This window comes from Canis aureus, chromosome 32 (genome assembly GCF_053574225.1).
Source record: "Canis aureus isolate CA01 chromosome 32, VMU_Caureus_v.1.0, whole genome shotgun sequence".
Classification (NCBI taxonomy): domain Eukaryota; kingdom Metazoa; phylum Chordata; class Mammalia; order Carnivora; family Canidae; genus Canis; species Canis aureus.
Window position 1 is genome coordinate 41,510,024 of NC_135642.1, and position 11,384 is coordinate 41,521,407.

Sequence of the window (11,384 nt, forward strand, 5' to 3'; positions counted from 1 at the left end):
TGCCAAGCTGCAGGGCCATAGAGGTGGCCACGAGGCTGCAGGAAAAGGCAAAATGGTGCATGGGCAGAACTCAGTTCTGGGGGTGAAGGGTAATGAGTGCTTTTGAACAAGTGGGCCTCCCACTTCCACTGCTTATCCTTCCAGGAATGTAGAGATGCTAGCCATCACTTGGGTCTTTCTCTGGGGACTCTTGTGTCCCTCCTATGAGATGATGTGAGGGAAAGGCCACTGTGAGCCAGAAAGAGACTGGGGATTGGGCAGCGAGTGTCTTCTTTACTGCCCTGCACCCTCACCAGGAGAACCCCAGCACAACAGCAGTGGGATGCTAATCGGCTGTGCACCATCCCCATTTCACAGGCAGCAAACTGAGGCCCAAGTACTCAGCTCTGTGTCCCGTATGGACAAGAGGGCCAGCTGCAGAGGCTCAGGTTCAAGCTCTCTCTATCCTAAAGTGGGCATCTTCTAGGACCCTCCCCTGTGATCTAGAAGCCCCTAGGGGAGTAGCTGAGACCCAGAGGGGCAGCTCAGAACCTTGGTAAAGCTTTGCTGTCCAGCTTGACGCTCCTGACTACTCCTTCCAGCTGAGCAGAAAGGCTCTTTCTTGAAAGGAGGGTAAATTCCACGGTGCCTACGGGAAGAGGGAAGGAAAGAGGGGGAAGCTGCTCTTGGGAACTGCTGACAAAAGAAATAAAGATGGATTTGTCTTCAGGTTCCTCTTTACCATCTCCCTTCTCTTCTCTCCTCCCCCTCTCCTCTGTGTCCTTCTCTCTCCCATATTTTCTTCCCTCCCCAGTCCCTGTGGGCTCTGAGGAACATCTAGCTGAGGGATTCCAGAAGGTTCCGATAGGCCCTGGACTCCCAGGGAAAGCCCAGCAAGTTTCATATTGATTCCCTGAAAGTCAGTCCTGCTGTCCAGGTCAGAGGAAAGGCATCATTTCTGGCTCGGGCATCTGAGTGATGACAAATTTAGAGCAGCCACCTCTAAGCCCAATCTCTTTGGCTTCCGTTTTGGGTACCAAGAGCCAGCCTGGCCCAGAAGATTGGCTTCCAACCAGGGCTCTGCAGGCCAGGGTGGGGCCAGCTGTTCCAGGCCTGAGATTCCCCTGCGCTTGTCCTCATGTCACCATCAGGCACCTGGGCCCCTCTGATCTGCTTCACTGCCCCAACTTTCTGGAATATACTTACTGTGTCCTCCTCATGCAGTGGTGATAGATGAAGAGACAGATTGGTCAAGTCACTTGGTGGCAGGACAGTTCATACTCACATGGGCACAAAAAGAGACTTTGTTAGTAGCTGTGGTCAGCCAGGGGTCAAGTATGAGGTATTGGCAAACATATCCCAACCAGAGGAAGGGTCGACCGGAGAAAGCAGGGACATGTGAACTCAGTCTTGAATGCTGCCAGGAATCCATCTTCCTCCTTACATCTCCATCTGGGTCCTTGCCTCTCCCTGACACTAGATTGGCTCCCTATATCTCCTGAGCTTCACCCCGCACAATCTCAGCTCCTGGAGAGAGAGGGGCCCTTTTTCTCAGTACCAGTTCAAAGAAATCCCAACAAAGGAGCCTGACTGGCTCAGCTTGGACGGTGATCCTGCCCCCGGAGCACTCAATTCGTCATTGGAAGAAATGGCTGCTCCTATGGGAACCCTGTGTGTAGAAAGGGGGAAGAAGCAGTTTACTATAAGCTGGGGGTGCTCACTCCAGAAACTGACCGGAGGGATGGAGAGACCAATCAGTAGGTATCTACTTCATCTGCTCTCTGACCACGAGGACAGTGGACCTTTTTTTGCAGGTCTTATTACAGAGACTTTGTGAATATGACTCTCACCACCTCTGATTTGCTAGGACCACAAACAGCTGGATGCATGTCCTTCCCTCGTCTACAGCAACCTATCATCCTGAGTCATGGACTGCTCTCACATGTCACCCCAGATGTGGCCCTGGTCACCGACACCTGACGTCTTCTTCTGGCATTCTCTCATCTTGGTCAGCTTTGCTTAGCAGTTGAAATAGAGACCAAAGATAGGAGCTTAGGATTTGGAGTTCAATCTACCTGAGTTTGAGTTAAGCGTCTCAGGTTCCAGCTCTCTTTACTACCTGTTGGATCTTAGCTCCTCTTGTCTAATTCCCTCTCATTCCTCACATATAAAATGGAGAAGGTAATAGCACCTAGCCAACAGAGTTACACTACAGGTTAAAAGAGATGGTGAGTGTAAGCTCATGGTACGTAGTAGGGACTCAAGAAGTGGTAGCCTGAAAAAAGCCATGCCAAGGTATAGAGTCTTCTCAGCTCTTTACTCAAATAGCAAGATCGTTGTATCTGAGCAAGTACTGTTTGTGATAGGTGGGGGACAGGTGGTGGGGATTTCCTTCAAATCCTAGGCTCCTGGATGCAGGCTGACAGAGAGAACCTCAATCCACCTCCCCCACTAAGCCACACACATCCCTTCAGGTCAACTCTAGGGAGCCCTCTCTTGCCTGAGTGGATGCTAAGGCCCTGATAAAGACTTCGGGCCTGCCATTGGCCTCAAAGAAAGGGACTGATACCCTAGAGTCCGGCCTGAAAGCAGAGTGGATCAAGGGAGGAAGACCCTGCATGAGATCCTGGCCACATCTGTTCTGAGGAAGCTTCAGCTTCCAAATGTCTCAGGCCACAGGGAAAACCCTGAATACAGAGTCCCATGTGACCACAATCTGTATTTGTGTTCAAATCAGCCTTGTGTGTATCAGTGCAAGCTGTCCCTTCTGAGGAGCTGGCCATGCCTGGGGATGAGACGTTGGCAAACACATCCCAGCCTCAACCCTCTCCCTTGTTTGGGCCAGCATCCCTGAGGTCCTGACTGGTAGACATAGTAGTTTGTGTGTGTGTGTGTGTGTGCGTGTGTGTGCGTCGGGGGTGGGGGTGGGGTGCAAGGAGGATCAAAGCTGTGGACACACATGCAAGCACACTCTCAGACACACACGCACCCTCGCACATGCCGGCCCTGTGAGCAGAGGGAAACAGATGGCCGAGACCAGAAGCCCTACCTGATGTCTAAGCCTCCCAGATGCCTAATAATAGTCATTGAGACTGCACGAACAGAGCACTTACCACGTGCCAGGCGCTGGGCCTAACATCTTCACCTTCGTGATGTCATTAACTCTCTTCCACGATCCCAGAGATGGGCGTCAGTGTACCTGTTTTACAGATGAGGGACTGGAAGCCCAGGGGTTACATAACTTGCCCAAGGGTCATGCAGAATGTGGCAGAGCCAGCATTCAACCCCAGCTGTATCTGATTCCAGGTCCTCTTCCCCTGCACCCACCTGGGCACCATAACAGCGTGGTTTTCGGAGGTTCAAAGGGGACAGACAGATGATTCTTCAGGCAGGTGCATTGGTTCTTGGAGGGAGGCCTAAAGAGGACCAGCCTCAAAATTATCTGGGGAAGTTGCTGCAAGTGCAAGTTCTTAGGTTCCATCCCCTCCCTCCCTGAACCCTCTTCCTTCAGGTATTGATTCCGTGGGGTGGGGCAGCCTAGGAATTCTCATTTCCACAAGCTATCTAACCCCCAGGAAAATAGCATCCTTCTCGATTATAAAACAATAACACTGTTCATAGTAAGATGTTTGAATCCACATGGGACTCAGGATTCTGCATTTTAAATACATTGTCCAGGAGAGACCTATGTTCGCTAAAGTCTAAAAACACTACCTCAGGGGTTGGAGCACACTCCTTCCCTTAGGTCGGTCCCAGCCTCACGAGGAGGGCAGAGGGGACAGTCAGTTCTGCTCAGAGGTGACTCTACCAAGGCTTTCCCATCCACCAGGGAACGCATCAACAGCTTCTCCCCCTGCTGCTCTGCCCAGGACCCTCTCGGTGGGAAGCCTGGACCCACCCCTTTGGCTCCCTACTTGCCGAGCCCCTCCCACACCATTCTGCCAGACTTACAAAAACTCCTCTTCCAAGAATGTCCTCCCCTGGGTAATTGGACCCTCAGGCCATTGACATTTAAAGAAATGTTCTTGACCTTTTCAGCAGTTCCATAAAATCACAAAATAGAACGCTAAATATTACTGCAGACTCCTACTTGCCCAGACCCTGGCAGAGACTCATTTTCCGGGCTTACTCAAGAATGAGAGAAAATAGCAAAATTGCCAGCAAAAAAGGAGCTCTTCCCAAACATCTCCCATTTGATAATCATCCCGTTATGGACCACTATTATCTGCATCAAGACTCTGTCCTCCACCACCACGACCACCACCACCAACAATACCACCAACACATCCTGCCCACTGTCATCACCCATGACCACCAGGGCCCAGGTCACCATCACTAGCTCAATTACGTCATTATATAACACATGTAGGATTTGCACTCTTGAGTCCTCACAGTGTGCAAGGTTTGCTTGTGCTTCAGATATTTGGCCCAGGACCTCTCCCTGCTTCTCTTCTTCCCTCATTGCTATGGAACCAGATGGAATGGTGGATGGAGAAGGACCAGGTTATGGCTCTGGAGGGAGACACAAGAGAGGACAGACTTTGGGGGGCAGACAATGAATGTGTTAAAGACACCGAGAAAATCAAGAACATTTAAAATTAGATTAGAGAGTAGATCAGGACCATCCCTTCCATTTACAGAGCTTGGGTCAAGGGTAGAAATTTGAATTATTTTTCCCATAGGCTTCAAAAAAAGTTTTGTCATCTGAAACAGGAGCCCACAGACGCTAGTCTACAGGTCAAATTCAGCCCTCAGCCCATTTTTCTATGGTCTTTGAGCTAAAAAAAATGGCTTTTACATTTTTAAATAGCTGCTTTGGTGAAATATAATTCACACACCATAAAGTTCACCTTTTTAGAGTGTGCAATTCAGTGGTTTTCAGTGCATTCACAGAATTCGACAACCATCACCACTATTTAATTCCAGAATATTTCATTACTCCCCAAAGAAATCTGTATCCATTATCCCCTATCCTCCTAGTCCCTAGCAACCAATAATCTATTTTCCTGGACATTGTTCTGGAAATTTCATTTAAGTGGAATCATACAATATGTGGCCTGTTCTATCTGAATTCTTTTACTCAACTTAACATTCTCAAGGTTCATCTATGGTGTAGCATGTGTCATATATGTAGTATATATGAGCAACATTCCATTGTGTGGACGTCTGTGTGGTGCTTTCTGATACCCCCTCTGACACCAGATGTGTGGTTTTTCTCTTTCGGAGCAAATACAAGTCATTTTCCCACACCACCAACAGCCAATTCTCAGACAACAGCTGGGAGTCCAACAACTCCCTTCAATTCTGACACAATCTGGGGTCAGCACAGACCCTGCACGTTAAGGGCTCGCTCCCACAAGACTGTCTCCATTCAGATGCCAGCTCCAAACGGGGTGCCCAGGCTACTAACACTTCTGCCTGTCTGACTACAAAGTCAAGAGCTTCCAGAATCCTATTCATTTTCACAATTCACTAGAACAATCCACAGAACTGAGGAATATGCCTTCCTTGCAAATACTGGTTTATAATAAAGGGTACAAATAAACAGCCAAATGGAAAAGCTGCATGGAGCAGGGTATAGGGGGTGAGGCATGGTGCTCCCATGCTCTCCAGGTGTACCATCTTTCCAGCACATCAATGTATCCACCAACACTAAAGCACCTGGGATCTTCGTGTTGGAGAGTTTTTAATAACCTGGTCTCCAGTTCCCCTCTCCTGCCTGGAGGTCAGGGATGGGGCTGAAAATTTCAACCCTCTAACCATGTATTTGGTCTTTTTGGTGACCAGCTCCCATCCTGAACCACTCTAAGGATTCCACCTTGAGTTGCCTCAGCTGTGGTTTGAAGGGGTTCTGATGATCAACAATATCACTTAGGACATTCCAAGAGTTTTAGGAGCTCTGTACCAGGAACTGGGGACAAAGACCAAATGTATATTTTATTTTGCCACAATAAACCACAGTTTGTTGATCCACTCATCAACTGATGGACATTTGGATTGTATCCACTTTGGGCTATAATGAATAATGCATCTGTGAATATTCATGCACGAGTCTTGTGTGAACATGTGTTTTTGATTCTCTTAGATACGTACCCTGGAGTCATTTTCACTTTTTTTTTTTTAAGATTTTATTTATTTATTCATGAGACACACACACACACAGAGAGAAGGAGAGAGAGAGGCAGAGACACAGGCAGAGGGAGAAGCAGGCTCCATGCAGGGAGCCCGATGTGGGACTCGATCCCAGGACGCAGGATCACGCCCCAGGCTGAAGACAGGCGCTAAACCGCTGAGCCTCCCAGGGATCCCTCAGTTTCACTTTTTGAAGAACTGCCAAATCGTTTTCCAAAGAGGTTGTACCTTTTATATTCCCACTATCAACGTGTGATGGTTGCAATTTCTCCACATCCTTATCAACGTTTATTATTGTCTGTCTTTCTTATTTTAGCTATCCTACAGGCTATGATGTGGTATCTCATTGTGGTTGGCTTTTATATTTTTAAAGGGTTGTAAGAACAAACAAAAACCAAGAAGAATATGAGTCAGAGGCTGTTTGCTATATGTAGCTTACAAAACCTTAAATTTTTAGTGTCTGGATCTTTACAGGAAAAGTTTGGAATTCTGGGTCTGAAATATTCTAAATTATCTATTGGATTAAAAGGCAAAATACAAATCATAACTAACGAATATCAAGAGTTGAAGTCCAAATTATTTAACTGAAGCTGAAGTTCATATTTTTAAAAAGCAGCTATATTGAGTATTTTTATTAAAAATAGTTGCAATCTTAGCATCCATTGTCTTTCTAACTGCCTAAGAATCATAAGCTAAGGCTCACGTTTCAGGGATCTTATATCTAGACCTAACATACACAAATTTAAGAATACCATGAATTGTTTAACTTTGCAAAACATTCCTCTCCATGTACAATTACCGCAAATACTGTGCTAATTCACAAGTGCCTCCAGAGCCATGAACTGGAATATGGAGAGAAGCAAGAAATGGTGCCTTAGCACTACTGGAACAGACAATTCATTATGCAAGAATCTACCACAACCACAGTCTCTAAGAGGAAGGATGTGACATGTTAATTAGTCTTCTACTTACGTGCTTCTGCTGCTAAAATCCTGCAGGCTCTCTGCAGTGGACCCATCTCCAGCCTCAAGAGCAGCACAGCTCAGATGCCTACTGAGTAGGTATTTGAATGAAGACACCTTTTGTCCAGAGGCTGTAGGGCAAGAAGGGTGGAGAAATGATGCCCTGGGGTCTGAGTTGTGTCAGTCACTAGAGCGGATGTCAGGGCTATGGGTCACCCACTTGTGGCAGGCCTCAGCATTGTATCCACAGTAGTAGAAGTGCCCGTGAGTTCTTTAATAAATATATTTTCTTCTTTTTTTAATTTAAATCCAATTAGCCAACATTAAGTACATACTTAGTTTCAGATGTAGTGTTCAATGATTTATCAGTTGCAAGTAACACCCAGTGTTCATCTCCTCAGGTGCCCACCTTCATGTCCATCACACAGTTCATTACCCCATCCACCTCCCTCCTCAACCCCTAGTTTGTTCCCTATAGTGAAGAGTCTCTCATGTTTTTTCTCCCTCTCTCATGACTTTCCATTTAGTTTTCCCTCCCTTACCGAATAAGTTTATTTTCTGTGTGTTTGAAATATGTGGGAACTTCTACAGAACAGTCTTGCTCAGTTCTGAAAGTAATATTGTATTCTTGTATTAGAAGATATTGAGGGATTATTATTAATATTGTTAGGTGTGATAATGGTATTATGGTAATTTTTTAAAGTCATCTGCCAACACTGAAGTATTTATGGATGAAATGAAATGATGTCCAGGATTTGCTTTATAATGCTGCAGAAAAAAAAAAATCAGGGAGATAGATGAAATAAGATTGACAAAGTATTAATATTAATAGTTGTTGAAACTGGGTGATGATATGACTTCATTTTGCCATTCTCTCTCCTTTTATATGTTTGAAAATTTTCATAATACAGAGTTAAAAATAGTAAAATGAAATGTAAAAGGACAGGACGATTGTCAAAGAGAAGAGAGGGTGCCGAGAAGGTGCTCCTGCCTCCTGGGAGGGCAGTCACATGTCCCACATGCAGGAGATGCCAATCAAGGGAGCAACAGTCCAGAGGCAAGAACTTTCCTACCAACCAGCTAGATAAAAATGGTATGAAAGTACTTGGACCTTAAGGAAAGGACAAACTAAACATCTTCACAATTCCAGATGTGCATATAACCAGCTGATGGTGTGGCTACTTTGATATAGGCTGTTCCAATCCTATTTCACAAAGAGGGGTCTATCTATGTAGGGTCAGCTCACACCAGGAAGACTGGAGATGAAGGGAAGACTAGACATGCCTGGGATGACAGAAAAGTCCCTGAGAACCCATGGACTGAACCCCACGGTAGCTCTGTTCACATTTAAAAATGTGAACATTTTTACATTTAAAAATAATTTTTAAAATTAAGAGATAGTTCAAACACCAAAAAAAGTATATAAAATAGTTTAGCAGATATCCATGTACCTACCCCTCAGTTTATGAAATCTTCACATTTTGCCATCTTTCTTCAGACCTTTTTAATGGATCGAAATAAAATACTAGTACAGTGGAAGCTTTTATGAGCCAGTCTGCAATTCCCTTCTCCCTTTCTCCTCAGAGGCAACCATGAGCTTGAACTTGATGTTCATCATTCCCACGAAGGTTTTATTCCTAAACTATGTAGGTATGCATCTGTAAACAGTATTTAGCACTGTATTATGTATTTCTAAACTTTATATAAATTGTTCCATACCTACATATCCTTTGGCAATTTGCTTTTTCACTCGCATTCTGCAAGATCTATTATGTTGATTCAGATCACATCATTATTTATTTCTTTATTCGCTTTCCTGTTGATAGACATTTGGGTTGATGCCAGTATTTCTCTATTACAAACTGTGCTAAAATGAAAATTTTGTAGATATTTTCTTATGCACATGTATGAGAGTTTCTATAAAGCTCGTGGTAAAATAATTGTTGATTTCTAGGGTATACACATCTCCTACTTTGTAGCTTCTGCCCAGAGTGGTGGTATGAGAGTCCTTGTTGCATCAGACTTCCTAATTTTTGCCAGTCTGTTGAGTATAAAATCCTATGTTCAGTTGTTTTAATTTTGTATATCTCTGATTATTTGTGAGGCTGTGCATCTTTTCCCCTCTATTCCTGAAGCTTTGGTTTCTGTGAATTCTGTTTGACCAGTTTTTCTCCTTGATATTGTTGGTCCTTTTCTTATTGCTTTGTAGAAGCTCTTTGTATATTCTCCATACTGACTCTTTATGATTTTATGCATAGATCTTCTCCCAGTCACTAATCTGACTTCTCAATTGTGATATCTCTTTTGTACAGAATTTTGAATTTTTAATGCTATTGAATTTATCCGTTATTTCTATTAATATTGATGCTTTTCCCCCCTTAAGACATCCTTTCCTACTGCAAGATCATATAGATAGATATTCTTTTATATTTTCCTCTAAAAATTTTAAAGTTTTTCCTTTCATAACAGGGACTTTAATCCATCTGGAATTTATTTTTGTGTGTATGCTACGAGCTATAGTTCTAATTTTTCACATGTGGATAACCAACATTTTCAGCACCACTTTTTTTTAAGGTTTGTTTATTATTTGAGGGAGAGAGAGAGAACATGGGGGGAGACGGGGCAGAGAGAGAGAGACCTAAGCAGACTCCACATTGAGTGCAGAGCTCAATCTCACCACCCCAAGATCACGACATGAGCCTAAACCAAGAGTCAGACACCCAACTGACTATGCCACCAAGGCACCCCTCAGCACCATTTACTTTGGATTCAAAATTCTACCTCTATCATATATCAAATATCCATATAGGCATAGACATGTTGGTGGGCTCTCTGTTACACAGGGTTTTCAATTTGTCAAAGTTTATTCCAAGAACACACTCTTAGCTACCATAGCTTTATACTAAATCTTGATATCTAATTGGGGGAGTATCTCCTTCAAAATTCCCTTACCTATTTTTGATCTTCCATAATATCATATAAATATTTATATGATATCATAATATCATATAAATATAAATATCAAATAAATATATATCATATAAATATAAATATCATATAAATATTATCCTCCATAATATCATATAAATATTATATAAATATCATATAAATATCAGATTATTCAGCTCCACAGAAAACCCTATTGATATTTTGCCTCAAACTATATTGATTGGAGATATTAATTTAGGGATAACTGCCATCTTTACAATTTTGGGTTTTCCCAAATATAAATGTGAAATATATCTCTATTCACTTACATTTGGGTCTTTTTCGAAATCTTTCAATAATGTTTTTTAATTTTCTCCATTAAAGGCTTTTTGTTAGGTTTATTCTGAATGTTTTGGTTAGGTTTATTCTCAGTCAATTAATGGTTTTGTTTTGCTGTCTTGCTTGTATTTTTAAATTACATTTTACAAGTTTTTAACACATTGTATATGAATGAAATTTATATTTCATTCAATTCTCCTACTCTTAGTCATAATTTTCCTGTAGATTGTCTTACATTTTTCTATGCAAATAATATTCTGCAAATAATCATGGTTTTGTAACTTTATTTTCCATACATTTTTGGCAGCTTTGTACTAATTGTTTTGTGTTTTATTAGAAGGATTTTTTTTCTTTCCAACATCTTTTCTTTCCTTCTGTACTGGCTATAACCTCCATTACCTCTTTGAAAACAAGAGGTATTAGTGGGTATCCTGTTTTATTTCTGACTTTAAAAGGAATGCTTCTAACCCACTTGCTGTAAGTTTCTGATTAATATCCTTTATTAGGTTGAGGATGCTCCTTCCCCCTATTCTTATTGTGCTGAGTCACTTTTTTTCCCTTTAAATACGAGTGGGTGTTGCATCAACTGCTTTCTCTGCTTCTCTTAAGAAGATCACATAGATTTTCTCTTTAAATGTGTTGATGTTTCAGAGTCCCAACATGGGCTAGTATGCCAGCTAGATTCATCTAGAGAGGATGCAGGAGAATGGCTACCACCACTATTAGAACAGGATACCTTTCCTCCTTATCCAGCTGCAGTTGATACATAGATACATAGTTGATGATAGACGTCAGGTCTCAATGAATCAGTGTCCTCAGGCTTTCTGGCTGCTTCTCTGATGAGCCATTTTCCCTCTCATTGGAAGAACAGGAAAATTTCTCTGAGAAGCACTCACACAAGCAGAAGACTCTCATCAAGGAGGTTTTCTGCAAGTTGAAGGCCTCACTGTGTCACAGGAGGCATGCACCTTTGAGACATTAGGGTGAAATGAGTTGAAGGAAGACTGGAATGGCACAAGAGTGGTGGTCAGTAGATACATCCCT